The following is a 14,297-nucleotide window of genomic DNA, read 5'->3' as shown; positions in this document are numbered from 1 at the left end:
TAAGTAACAAAAGTAAATGGCATATGCAATATGGCTGTTTTTGTTGCTTACAATATCTACAGTAACCTCTAGTTACTTTTAAGTTTATTTTATCACTATATTTTTTCATCTACTGCGCCGGTCCGGGTTTCCGAGTGATTTTTGGAACGTCCCCCATGAGAAACCATATGCACATGCGCGAATATGGAAGCACGCAAAGGCAAATTGTATATGGGGCATTCCAAGTCAAAGCACCGAGTCATCGGCCTGACCCCTACCGATTCACTTGGAAATTTTTTTCTAGGTGTATTTTGGACCAAAAAATGACCTTATTTTTTTTCAATTTTTTTCCACCATTTTTACACCATAAAATAATTTTTTTTTTCCCGCTATCAAGTATTTCTCAAATTAGACCAGGTTTAAAATTCTGAAATTTTTCCTATATCATCTCGAGGTAAAAACAAGTCACCCATAAAAATTTGGGAATGGGCCGAGAATAATTACTAATTTTTTTATGACTGATTAAAAAAAATTTTTTTTACGAATTTTAAAAATAGAAAAATTTAATAATGGTTTCTTGTAGAGAAATCAAAAATAAAAATAAATGATAGCTTGATGAATTTTGTTTTTCCCTATATCTAAGGATGGAAAGATAGGAAAACTACGATGCTTGAAATTCAATTTTTGAAGGTTTTACCCTTGAAATACGGAAAGAACCAAAATTTGCCCAGATATCATTTATTTTTATTTTTGATTTCTCTACAAGAAACCATTATTAGATTATTCTAAAATTAGATTATTTTAAAATTGGTAAAAAAATTTTTTTTCAATCAGTTATAAAAAAATTAGTAATTATTCTCGGCCCATTCCCAAATTTTTATGGGTGACTTGTTTTTACCTCGAGATGATATAGGAAAAATTTCAGAATTTTAAACCTGGTCTAATTTGAGAAATACTCGATAGTGGGAAAAAAAAAATTATTTTATGGTGTAAAAATGGTGGAAAAAAATTGAAAAAAAATAAGGTCGTTTTTTGGTCCAAAATACACCTAGAAAAAAATTTCCAAGTGAATCGGTAGGGGTCAGGCCGATGACTCGGTGATTTGACCTGGAATGCCCCATATATGTGTGAACAGCTTCATTCCCCCACTCACAATTCTTGTACACACAGCATACAATTTGTCTCTGTGTGCGTCAATATTCGCGCATGCGCATAACATACCTCGTGAACTTCTTCTGCACCCGTATTCAGAGGATGTTCTCATTAGGGCTTTTTTTTCCGATGGCGGCGCTTGTGAACTTTTTATATAGATTTTACATAGAAAAGCTTCACAAGCGCCACCATCGGAAAAAACATCTGAATATACAGTATATTCACTCTAACTATGTAAGTCAATGAAACGAGGTTATATGTTATATACAAGAAGACTAGAAATACAGGAGGACGAACTTGCCTCAAAAAACCGTTCCGCTATATGGTCGCCGCATAATTGAGGGGCGCTAGTAGTACCCCGGTAACGTGCGCGACTTGTATCGCTTTTTTTTACAATGCGCACAATACAAACATACTCTGACAAACATCATGTGTATAATGCTCTATTAATGTTTGTCAGAGTATGTTTGTATTGTGCAGTGCGATACAAAGTCGCACGTTATACTTATATATTATCTGGCGGGAACGGTTCTCTGAGCGAGATAGGGAGTAAGGGTGCGAACTCACGACACGCAAAAGTTTGCGTTTTATCATGGCTGGCGTAATTCTAAACATGGCGCCTCCGTGATTTAATCCACCCGCTCGACAATGTCGAGCGGGTAAATTCACACGCGCGTTTAAATCACTAGAACTTACTATATGTTACCAAAATATCACTGAAAAATGTAGTTGTGTGTAATGTGTGTGTGTAGTGTATCTAGTGTTCAAAGCTTGAATCACGGAGGCGCCATGTTTAAAATTCCGGCAGCCAAGTTTAGAATTACGGCAGCCATGATAAAACGCAAACTTTTGCGTGTCGTGAGTTCGCACCCTAAGTCCTCCTGAATTTCTAGTCTTCATGGTTATATAGCACGACCACTGAAATATAGGGAGCGTTCCGTGGCTATCCAGTCCGTACGAACTTCAAAATGGCGGAGTTTAGAAATATTTTGATCCTTTGTTGTGGTAGATCTGATTTTTTTCATTTGAAAATATCTGATCAAATTTGACGTTAGCCAATTTATTCGACAGATTTGAAATAATTAAATAGAAACTCTGTCAACTTAAACCTGAAAAAAATAGTAATACTTAATATTTTAAGTTATTATAAATCTCTGGCCTTCTCTTTGGCTATAGTGATGTATCATAGTAACTTTTAACATTATTAGAATTTTCATTTTTTTCGTCGCCATTTTGAAGTTCGTACGGACTGGATAGCCACGGAACGCACCCATAATCATGGAAATTAACACCTCCATGAATATAATAAAACTGGAAGGTGAACTCCTATGCTTAGCCAATGCACGGAGTGTCGCTAGAGATAGCAATATATTGGATGCATGGAGGACGTTCCAAAAAGCATTCGGAAACCCGGAAGTTCAAGATTGTGATCATAGAAAATTTTTGATACTTTGTTGTGGTAGACATGATTCTTTGTTCATGTATTTTTATAGGCACAAATCAATAAATTATTATTGTTTAATTATTAATAATAATTATAAAAATACTATTCACAACTGTAATAAATAACAAAAGTAAATGGCATATGCAATAAGGCTGTTTTCGTTGTTTACAATATCTACAGTAACCTCTAGTTACTTTTGAGGGATTACCACCACCAATCAAAAACGCAGATAGAGCCTTGAAATTTTTTGAGCAGATTAATGAAATAATAATACATACGCTCAAATTTTTTGATAATTTTCTTGTAGCTAATTACTTAGTAATTAATTACTAAAGTAGGCTACTTTTTTGAAGGTTATACATAGGTTCTTATGGAGAGTCCGGTTTAGTTTTTAGAAACCTGGTTAGCCATTTTATGGAAAACGCAGATAGCTTTTTCAAAAACTACAGATAGATAGAGGAAACAATAAGGAAAGTTTTGATATAAAAATTAATAGGGCTTTGAGACCTTTTTATTTTACAATAAATAAAAATAAATTTTTGTCTTTGTCTAAATACTCAAGTTGAAGTGAGAAACAAGATTTTCTCTTTCTTTTTTATCTCGTTCGCACTCATAGAAATATTATGTTTCTAAATTTCATACGCAAGAGGTCTCTAGATATGCGGGGGTAATCCCTTAAGTTTATTTTATCACAATATTTTTTCGTTTACTGCGCCGCAGTATTATTATCGAGTGATGAAAGATCTTGCTGCAAGATCTTGCAAGCATTTCTATAGCGTGGAGACACCGCTTTATACAGCAGTCCAATTCACAGGGCAAATTTTTTCAATTTAGAGCTTTTTTTTGCCGGTGATGGCGCTTGTAAAATTTTTTTTATATAGATTTCACCTACAAAAGCTCTACAAGCGCCGCCAGTGGAGGAAAAAAGCCCTAAATTGTAATGCCCTGTGAATTGGACCGCGGCTCTCAGGATTTTTATAAAAATTACTAATTAATTTGAAGAAATTAAGCGAAGGAATTAATTGAGATTACTAATTAATTTTTTAGCTACGTCCTTTCCTTAGCTATATTCCCGGGTAGAGAAAAAATTAATTTATAAATAATATTTGACGATGACTAATAGAATGCTTGAGCCCAGCCCGCGGATACGAAATTAAAAGCCTTTTGATTTGTACTAATTTTTAATAATGTCAACAATTATTTTATTTACACGTTATTGAAAGGTAGAGGACAGGTTAATTTTTTTCAAATTGACTCGGAACATGCAAAAGTTGCTAAATGATCAGAATTATTTTGTATTAATTTGTGCTATTAACATCGGAATTATTCACCTGAAGAATAACGACAAAAAAAAAAAAAAGTTACTCCAAAAAATGTTTATACAATAGACAGACGCTTTAAATGATGGATCCTTTTTCCATTTATTTCCTATCTATTTCAAAGAAAAGGGCAATTCTGGTGGAAATATTTCTCCGGCATTACTCCGGTTTTGGTCCATTTCTTCAGAAATTACTCTGACATGAGATCAATGCTGGATTTTTGTCTCCTTCATTGATCTCATGCCGAAATAATTTTGCCGGTACTAATTTCATGCCGACGAAATTACTCCGGCATCAATCTCATGTCGGAGTAATGCAGGACTGCAGGAGTAATGCCGGAGTAATATTTCCACCAGGGAGAAGCTACAACTTGTATCAATAAAATAAAAAGTTACACCTCAATAACAATAACATAGATTGTAAATTAAAATTTTTTAGCTCACGTCTTTCTCATCAAAAATAATAAAAAATTGTTTAAAATTTTAAAAATATTTTTTATTGAAGGCAATATGCAACTGTTAATAAATAATTGTCGTTCAACAATTTTTTTTCATCTATGGTCTGTCATCATCTGCTATTTATTGTAAGAAGAAATAGCTTACTCTAAATTTTAATTCACAATAATTTGTTATTATTATTGATGTATGAATTCCGATTTTATGAGTGCAAAATAGCTATTCTGCTCTTTTCTTTAAATTAGATAAGAATTCAATTAAAAAGACCCCATGCGTTTGTATATGAACATTTTAGAGCAAATATTTTATTTTTGTCGTTGTTTTTGAGGTAAAATCAATTTATACGACATGCACGTGACCTTCTGATACCCCAATCAGATTCCAGTAAATTCAAAAATGAGGCGCTAAGTTTGAAAAATGAAGCGCCAAGTTCAAATTTGGATGTGCACGCAAAATGCGACGCCATGACACCAATACTTTTTTTATTTAAGGATTTATTCTATAAAAAAAGCGCCAAATCTATATAAGAATTTGTATAAAAATTTGTATAAAAATTTTTATAAAAACGTTTTATAGAAATGTTTATAAAACTTTTTGCTACGTGCTGCCCCTCATGTCCTACGCAGTTGTAAACTGACTTTTTGCTGACTGCGCATTCAACTGCGCATGCGCAAAAATAAATGGTAAAAAAAATCAAAGCGGTGTCTCCACGCTATAGAAATGCTCGTAAGATCTTGCAGCAAGATCTATCATCACTAGATAATTACTAGAATTTTGGTTAAAATCAGCCTTAAAAAGCCTTGCAAAACTATAGCGGTGTCTCGACGCTATAGAAATGCTTGCAAGATCTATCATCACTAGATAATTACTAGAATTTTGGTGGAAATCAGCCTTAAAAAGCCTCGCAAGACTATCACTGGCAATAGAACATGTTCGATTTTTTCGTGCAAGATCTTGCTGCAAAAACTTGCATGAGATTTCTATAGCGTGGAGACACCGCTTTTCATCATAGTGTAGTACATGAGGAGCTGGATCAGCAATATTTTAATTTATATTTCTTAAGAATTATATGTTCGATGCTACTGTTCTCTTCTCAAGTTCGCATGACATGCGCATTGAAGCGAAAAAAAATAAATACACAAAAAAAGCACCTAATACCACTGAAATATAATAAAACTGCAGTCCAACTCACAGGGCAAATTTTTTACAATTTAGGGCTTTTTTTGCCGGTGATGGCGCTTGTAAAATTTTTTTTTTATAGATTTCACATACAAGAACTCCACAAGCACCGCCAGTGGAGGAAAAAAGCCCTAAATTGTAATGCCCTGTGAATTGGACTGCTGGAAGCCGAACTCCGTGTCGCCGAGAGAAAAACTCAATGGTTGTCCTGTTGCTCTTGTCGGTACAGTCATGTCAACTATAATTATATGAGACTACTGAAAGATAATGTAGCTTTTATATCATGTAATACTAGGTTTTGACGTTGACTTTACAAAATTTAATGTGCGCATGCGTCAGTGAGAAGGACAGCCAACCAATATATTGCTATCTCGGGGTATCATACAATCATACGTATGATACTACATAAAGTGTATGATAGTTGAAACTGCCCTCTTTTTTTTATAAAATGAACTAAATGATTTATTAAACTCTCACTCACACCACTGTACACAGCTGTCAAACTGTTTTTTTTATTACACGGTAAATAATAAATAAAACTATCAACGTGTATAAAAAATTTTATTAGAATTAAAACATTATACAAGGAAATAATTTAACAGTTAATATTATGACTTCTTAAAAAAATTCTCTCAGGAGTTTGCCTGGAATATATTAAAGTATGTCAATATGATGAAGGAGGTCAACTTGGCAAATAGGTCTCCCGGATTAATATAATACGTTCCTCATAAAGAACGACAGGGAAAATATATTTGTGATATTGAGCGATGTTAAATTATCCGTGTGATTATAATCTCATAATTACTGTATTTATTATTTTTTTTTTGCAAGCTAATGAAACTATCTCTTTTCCTGGCATTTAATGATGTTCCTTAGCAGTGTTGCCAGATTAGTGGTTTTCCCACTAAATTTAGTGGTTTTTTTCAGATTTAGTGGGTAATCTAGTGGGCAGTTTTTGTTTAGTGGTTTTTTTAGTGGGAAATTTTTTTTTTGTTGGTTTTTTAGTGGGTAGATTTCACTGGTTACATTTTCAAGTTGTTTGATTCTAAACTTGTAATTGGTTCAGCAGTCCAATTCACAGGGCAAATTCTTTACAATTTAGGGCTTTTCTTTGCCGCTGATGGCGCTTGTAAAAATTTTTTTTATATAGATTTTACATACAAAAGCTTCACAAGCGCCGTGAGTGGTGGAAAAAAGCCCTAAATTGTAATGCCCTGTGAATTGGACTGCTGATGGTGTCAAAGAACAATACAAAGAAGAACAAAGAAGAAGAAGAAGAAGAAGAAGAAGGTCAAGACTTTATTTGAAGCATAAAAATATTATTTTTTAAATTCTTTACGATTATATACATATTTATAAAATGTATATTAATATTTTAATATAAAATTACTAACAATATTTAAACATATATAGATATATAAAACGCATATTAATATTTCATTATCATATCATAAGAAAAAAAAAATACATATAAAATGTATCGACAGTATATCTGTAAAATAATAATAAAATTAAAAAAAAAAATTACAATTCATTTCCTTTTTTTTTTTTTTTTGCTTTTTTGAGTAAATTTTAAAGTTTTTAAAAGTTTAGTGGGTAAGTAGCTCAATCTAGTGGTTTTTCATAACATTTTTAGTGGGAAGATGGCTACCGAGTTTGACAACACTGTTCCTTAGACCTGTCAAAACGCTCCTTGCCCACATATCATGTCTATTATCTCATTTTTTTATTGTAATTTTTGAGATTATTCAAATAAAATACAAACAATCATTTTTTGTTAGTTGATTTATTAATAAATATTAATAAATCCTTGAGATTACATATTATGTTGGATGTTGACATATTGTTTTTGGGCGCCAAATATGCGTACCAAGGTCTGTAGATAAATAAAGGCGTGTGGCCACTAGCATAGTTTTTCGAACAAGTTCTATGCCATAGTTCATTTATTACCAGAAACAACTGACTTTTTCAGTGATAACTGGGAATAATCTAGATGTTTCTAGTAATAAATGGACTATGGCATAGAACTTGTTCGAAAAACTATGCTAGTGGCCACACGCCTTAAGACGGCTGGGATCAGGGAAGCGTTCCGTAGAGAACCGCGGTCTACCAAAAATAGGCGTGGTCTATCATGGTGAATTTAATTTCGTTATAGTGTCAGCACTGCTATGTATTAGAAAACGTAAACAAACATAAGCAAACGTAAACACCGAAAAATATGATTAACGTATTATAGAGAAAAAAATAATTTGGCATCAAAGGAAAAATTGTCAATTAAAATAGTAGGTGTATATTGTTGTTATCTCAATTATTTAGCCTGTAAATTGTATTTCTTTTCAAAGTTAATGCTTCAAAACCTATCATAACTCAAATGTAAGGTTAGGGCAGCACTTATATTTTTGTTATTTTTCAAGATCTTAAACTGGCTGATGTTGCTGTTCATTTTCAACAAAAACAACAATTACTGCCTACATCAGTCAATAGATAATGTGTTTGAAGTGGAATTTTTCTTTTCATTTTGTTAACGGTTATTAACAAATTTATTGTTTTAATAATTTTATTCAGTACAAAATCCAGTAAGCACCACATCCACAACATTAACAATACATACATAGAAAGGTGTAAAAAAAAGTATACATGAGACTGGTTATTTTTTAGGGATTCCTAGGGAGATTTTTAACTTTTATGGATTCACTCTGATTATGGCCAACAATGGCCAAAAAGGACCGCGGTCCCCCTACGGAACGCACCCCAGGTCGTCGCACAAGCACCAAACATGGCCGACTTTTAGGCGCGCATTATTTAAATCATCTTTATAGCTTACATCTGGTCTATAACAGAAACAGTATATAACAAGAAGTTAACACTTAATTTTTTTCAATTAATAATTAATTGAATATTCTGAAAAATTGACAAAGTTAGCAGACAGTTTAATATAAATAGTTGTAAAAAAGTGAAACAAAAGTTACTCGAAAAATATAATTTTTTCTTTTTTAATATAAAAATAAAATAATCGAATACAATTTTTTATCTGACAACAAAATATATTTTTCTGGCTTCAGTAGGCTTTTGCCTGTCGCATACTATGAATAAGTAAATATAAAATAACTCAATTAAAAGGTTTTTTAAAAATGGACAATTTTTCGAATACATTAAGAAGCTTGTTAAACTTGTTTTTAATTTTTTCTCGTTGTCTTTCTGACTGTATCCTTTTTTCTTATTCAACTCGTAATTCACAGTCTAAACTAATATTTATTTTCTTTAAGCTTTCTACTTCCTAGTTTAAACTCGAAATTTTATGGTGATAAAGACGATGTTAATTTTGAAGCATGAAATTAAATTTAACAACTCCTTTATTATATTTTTTCATTATTTCTGCTTGTAATTCATCAGCAAGAATTGATAAAAAACTGTTGAAAGTATCAGGATAAATATTATGAGTAAAAATTGATACTAAATGATCCTCATCTAAGTTTACTAGTGGCAATTCAATCTGCTGCTCATCACTTGGTAAAGATTTGGTATTGTAAGACTTTGGTAACTTGAATAAACTCTTTTTGTTGTCAGTGGTATATTCATCTATAATTACATCAAGCATTATGTAAACCTAAAAACCTAAAAAACCTAAAAACCTAAAATCGATTTTTAAATTGCTGAATAGATGGTCAGCGGAGTTGGGTTTAGGTTGAAACCTAAAAACCTAAAATCGGTTTTGAAAAAAACCAGAAACTTAGAAAAAATAACGAAGTTCCCCCGCCGGGAATCGAACCCGGGTCTTTTGCTTTCCGGGCAAACGCCTTGACCAATAGACCACAGGGCTTCTTATTTTTTCTAAGTTTCATCAAGTTAACTCCGACGTCCTTCTATGCGTCAATTCATTTTTTGAAAAATGGTCTGGAAAAAGAATTACCTAAGTTTATTGTTGACAACTGCTTTAGTGATTCAAATGAAGTCCAACTAACATCATGTACTAAAAAAAAATAACTATTAATATTTTTTTATCAAGACAACTTTAATATAAGTTAAAATTCAATGTTTTTTCTTACTCACGTTACTTTTATTTTGGTGGATTTTACTCAAATAGTCTATCAAAACATCACCAAACAAAGTTGGTACTGCATTTGGTTTTAATTTTTTTTGAGCCATCCTAACGATGTTGTTCATATTGAGATTCATCATAATGGATTTTCATAAATATATCTGTGAATATCAATATTTTTTAACTAGTAAACTAATAATTTTGATCAGAAAAAAGAAAATTATGTAAAGAAATAAACTTACATCACATAACCTTGAGCTTGGTTTTATTTGGCTCACACCAGCACCAGTAGATCATTTTCGACGACGATCTGAATCTCTGGGGAAAGCAACCGATCGCACAACATTGACGTACAATATTTATTCAATAAATAAACGATTAAATTTTCAATTGGAAATTTTATTGACATGCCATACACTGTTTGTTTACATGTTGTGGTGAACATTAGTAGTGGGGAATAGCACCAAACATGGCTGACCGCGCATGCGCACTGAGTCATGCGACGACCTGCAGTCCAATTCACAGGGCAAATTTTTTACAATTTAGGGCTATTTTTTGCCGCTGATGGCGCTTGTAAAATTTTTTTTATATAGATTTTATATACAAAAGCTTCACAAGCGCCGTCAGTGGAGGAAAAAAGCCCTAAATTGTAATGCCCTGTGAACTGATCCCAGCCGTCTATTAATCTACAGCAGTCCAATTCACAGGGCAAATTTTTTACAATTTAGGGCTTTCTTTGCCGGTGTTGGCGCTTGTCAAATTTTTTTTATATAAATTTCACATATAAAAGCTCTACAAGCGCCGCCAGTGGAGAAAAAAAGCTCTAAATTGTAATGTCCCGTGAATTGGACTGCAGACTTTGATGCGTACAATCGCGGATAGGCAAAATGGCGTCAGTAAAATAGTTTAAAAAGTTAAATGTAGAGGCGCTCTTAATGCTTATACCCACTCTAATAATACATGGCGTATTATAATGGAGATGTATCATACTGTATGATACAGTGTATGATACTGCTGTATGATACACCGGTATCATACCTACCCAACACTGAGCATAGGAGTTCACCTTCTTATTCCAGTTTTATTATATTTCAGTGCCTAACAAGGGGTGCGTTCCGTGGCTACCCAGTCCGTACGAACTTCAAAATGGCAACGAAAAAAATGAAAATTCTAATAATGTTAAAAGTTACTATGATACATCACTATAGCCAAAGAGAAGGCCAGAGATTTATAAAAACTTAAAATATTAAGTATTACTATTTTTTTCAGGTTTAAGTTGACAGAGTTTCCATTTAATTATTTCAAATCTGTCGAATAAATTGGCTAACGTCAAATTTGATCAGATTATTTTCAAATGAAAAAAATCAGGTCTACCACAACAAAGGATCAAAATATTCCCAAACTCCGCCATTTTGAAGTTCGTACGGACTGGATAGCCACGGAACGCACCCAAGGTCCCTAGAATGATTCCCAATATACAGGTCATCCGAAGTAAAATCGTCGATTCCCCAATATGGTGGAGCCGCGTAAATTCAAACTGCTACGGCGTCAAGTTATATGAATTGCAGTCACAAAATAAATGATTAAAATTTTTTTTTGCATCTGTAATCATCATTAATGATCAATATATTAATATGAAATAAAATAATAATAAGAATATTAATGTTTATAAAATATTATTGAATAAAATAACCTGAACGAAATTTTTTTTTTTTTTCTTTTAAATAAAATATAATTATGATAGTATATTAATTTAACTTTGTCTATTTGAATATAGGAGTACTAATATTATCACACGAATTGCATTTATAATTAAATATCAAGTATCTATAATTAACAAATTAAATTCAATTCAACGTCGGACAATGTCAAATATAAACATTGATAAACATGTGTGAATGTGTGTGACTATCCACGCATACATACGTACCTATCTTGTGTACATATACGCATGCACACAACTACTGATCCCCAATATGGCGTCCCAAATTCTAGCTTCGGATGACCTGTCTAAATCCAGTAACTCATCTAGGGACCTCGGTGCCTAATACCTAGAGTAAAACCGGCAGAAGATCATGAGAAACCTTATGCACATGCGCGAACATTGAAGCACCCAAAGTGGCGTTTTATGGTTTTTATATATACTATATCTTCACTCTCTTCTTCTCAATATAAAAGACCAGTTGCATTTCAAATTACGTTCACAGGATCACTCAATTTCAGAAGGCTGTTAACTTCTTACAGTTAATGTCAATTTGTATTTGTTGTGGCCACTAATAGCTTTAATCATTCTTTACTGAAAAAAGCAGATGATAAACCAATGTATAATAAATAATGAATAAATGATAGTTTGAAACAATATTATTTAAAGAAATATTGACTTACGTCGTCACTCATTTTTGGATAGTTTTGTTGTCACCGTTTTATTAATTTAAACAAAATATTTTGATAAAGAATTATCACTGAATATGACACAACATACATAAACCATTTGTTTTGATTTGTCTATTAATAATAATAACAATATTGAATATAATATGGTAAATGAAGCATGCACACGCCGATTTTTTTTCTCGCGTGCGTACGTGCAATCCTACGAATGCAAGTGCGCAAACATTGGTGTTTTTTTTGTGCGCTCGTATGATTGCATGCAAGTATTCAATGTCCCTACCCGCAGTCCAATTCACAGGGCAAATTTTTTACAATTTAGGGCTATTATTTGCCGCTGATGGCGCTTGTAAAATTTTTTTTATATAGATTTTACATACAAAAGCTTCACAAGCGCCGCCAGTGGAGGAAAAAAGCCCTAAATTGTAATGCCCTGTGAATTGGACTGCGGGCTTCTGGAGAATATTCACCTCCATGGGCAGCGTTCGGTGACCAGTTCTTTTTCACGCATTCTGACCGTGCAATTGCGCTGAAGCCGAGGAATCAAGTAAAATTTTTGAAAAGGTGCTTTCTTTTGTCCATTTGTTTTTGCGCATGCGTAGTTGAATGCGCAGTCAGCAAAAAGTCAGTTTGCAACAGCTTAGAACATAAGGGGCTGGATTAGTTATGTTTTAATTAGTTTAAATTCTCATCTTTTAAGAACTACTTACTAGACGCCATTGTTTTCTTCACAAGTTTGCATAATATGCGCATGTGTATGATCATGCACATCAAAGTGAACAAAAATAAACTACCGAGAAAAAGCCTTAATGTACATGATTTCTTTCTATAGGTCATAAACAATGATAAATAATATATAAACAACTTTTTTCGAATATAATAAAAAAAGTAATAATTAATTATTAATTATAAATTGATTATTCCTTTTTATTGAGAATCTATAGGAGCTCTAATTTATTTTGAAAAATTATTTTAATGTGCCCTGTGAATACGGCACCTGATGATGTGAATAAAATGAATAAAAAACATTCAACGTATTGACAGTGCTCCAGCACTTGTATTCACAGGGCAAGTTTCATACAATTTAGGGCTTTTTTTTGCCACTGATAGCGCTTAAAAAATTTTTTTTATATAGATTTTACATATAAAAGCTCCACAAGCGCCACCGGTAGATGAAAAAAGCCCTAAATTGTAATGCCCAGGGGTCCGTTCGTAATGGCAATTCGGCAGGGTTAGGGTTAGTAGGGATAAGTTAACACCGAACTATAACCCTGTCCGTTCGTAATGGATGGAGTTAGTGTTCACTTAACCCTGGCATATTAACAAATCCGAATCGGTGTCTTATTTTTTTCAATAATATAAACAAGATTTATTATTGTAAAATCTTAAGCAATTGCTAGAAAAATAGAATTCGTTTGAATAATATCAAAAAGTTGTAAACATAATAAAATTGTACACGATAAAATGATCCGAATTCGTTTATATGCCAGCACCCGTATTCAGAGGATGTTCTCATTAGGGCGTTTTTTTTCCGATGGTGGCGTTTGTGAAGCCTTTCTATATGAAATCGATATAAAAAAAATTTTGTCCAGCGCCATCAGCGGAAAAAAAGCCCTAATGAGAACAATTTTGCCCCGTGAATACGGGTGCAGGGTTACGTACACACTAACTCCGGCCATTACGAACGGACGGGGTTATAGTTCGGTGTTGACTTATCCCTACTAACCCTAACCCCGTCGAATTGCCATTACGAACAGACCCCAGTGAATACTGGGGTGCGTTCCGTGGCTATCCAGTCCGTACGAACTTCAAAATGGCGGAGTTTGGAAATATTTTGATCCTTTGTTGTGGTAGACCTGATTTTTTTCATTTGAAAATAATCTGATCAAATTTGACGTTAGCCAATTTATTCGACAGATTTGAAATAATTAAATAGAAACTCTGTCAACTTAAACCTGAAAAAAATAGTAATACTTAATATTTTAAGTTTTTATAAATCTCTGCACCCGTATTCACGGGGCAAAATTGTTCTCATTAGGGCTTTTTTTTTCCGCTGATGGCGCTTGACAAAATTTTTTTTATATAGATTTCACATAGAAAAGCTTCACAAACGCCACCATCGGAAAAAAAACGCCCTAATGAGAACATCCTCTGAATACGGGTGCAGGCCAGTGTTGGGTAGGTATGATACCGGTGTATCATACAGCAGTATCATACACTGTATCATACAGTATGATACATCTCCATTATCATACGTCATGTATCATACATTAAGAGCGCCTCTACATTTCACTTTTTAAACTATTTTACTGACGCCATTTTGCCTATCCGCCATTATACAC

General features: G+C 33.0%; 1 protein-coding gene across 2 annotated transcripts in view; it reads right to left on the bottom strand.

The window, feature by feature from the left end:
• LOC122850270 overlaps window positions 1-14,297 on the bottom strand; it is a 34,428-nt gene that overhangs the window by 17,744 nt on the left and 2,387 nt on the right. Inside the window, exon 1 of one of the 2 annotated variants that reach the window (XM_044149434.1) lies at window positions 11,498-12,032. The exons of the other annotated variant lie outside the window; for it this stretch is intronic. The gene's annotated coding sequence lies outside the window, so the exon portion shown is untranslated. Of the gene's footprint in view, window positions 1-11,497; window positions 12,033-14,297 lie in introns of those variants that run through there. 2 annotated transcript variants of the gene reach the window in all.

The sequence above is a fragment of the Aphidius gifuensis genome, linkage group LG1, assembly GCF_014905175.1.
Source record: "Aphidius gifuensis isolate YNYX2018 linkage group LG1, ASM1490517v1, whole genome shotgun sequence".
Classification (NCBI taxonomy): Eukaryota; Metazoa; Arthropoda; class Insecta; order Hymenoptera; family Braconidae; genus Aphidius; species Aphidius gifuensis.
The sequence above is the reverse complement of the archived record's forward strand: the minus strand, read 5'-3'. Positions and strand labels throughout refer to the sequence as shown.